The sequence below is a fragment of the Nannospalax galili genome, unplaced genomic scaffold (assembly GCF_000622305.1).
Source record: "Nannospalax galili isolate Female #2095 unplaced genomic scaffold, S.galili_v1.0 C47590955, whole genome shotgun sequence".
Classification (NCBI taxonomy): Eukaryota; Metazoa; Chordata; class Mammalia; order Rodentia; family Spalacidae; genus Nannospalax; species Nannospalax galili.
In genome coordinates, this window is record NW_008448685.1 from 1 (window position 1) to 528 (window position 528).

At 35.6% G+C, this 528-nt stretch overlaps 1 pseudogene; it reads right to left on the reverse strand.

The window, feature by feature from the left end:
* LOC115069076 lies at positions 1 to 83 on the reverse strand (annotated as a pseudogene; the record flags this gene model as incomplete).
* Between the last annotated feature and the right edge of the window lie 445 nt (positions 84 to 528).

Consider the following 528-nt stretch of genomic DNA (forward strand, 5'->3'; position numbering starts at 1 on the left):
GAATTTGTGTGTCATTCTTGCACAGGAGCCATGCTAATCTCTGGTCATTCCAAATTTAGTAGATGTGCTGTTGAAGTGAACACGGAAAAAGCATAACTTAAGTGTTGTTTTTGGAGGGTGGAGAATTGACACGGTATCTCAATCTGCATCATAGGTTGGTCTGGAATTCACAGCACAGACTTCAGCTTTTACAGTCCTACAATTAGAGGGATGACCTACAGTAACTGCTTCTCAAGTGGTATTTATTGATTATACTATATGGGACAAAATCTTTTTCTAAAGGAAGCTTTGTGTGCCTTTCATTACATATATTCTCTTCTATGAATACACTATGCAACTCACCAAAAACAAAAATGGCTGCACTCATGTTCAAATTGACTATATCATACAAAAACCTCTCTGTTCTTTGCTTCATTAATTTAAAAAAGTCACAGGAATGGATTAGTGCTCAAATTCCATATTTCCACAATCCCTTATACATATTTCTTGTTGTACTATTCACAAGTCACTAAGATATTTCCACTAAGA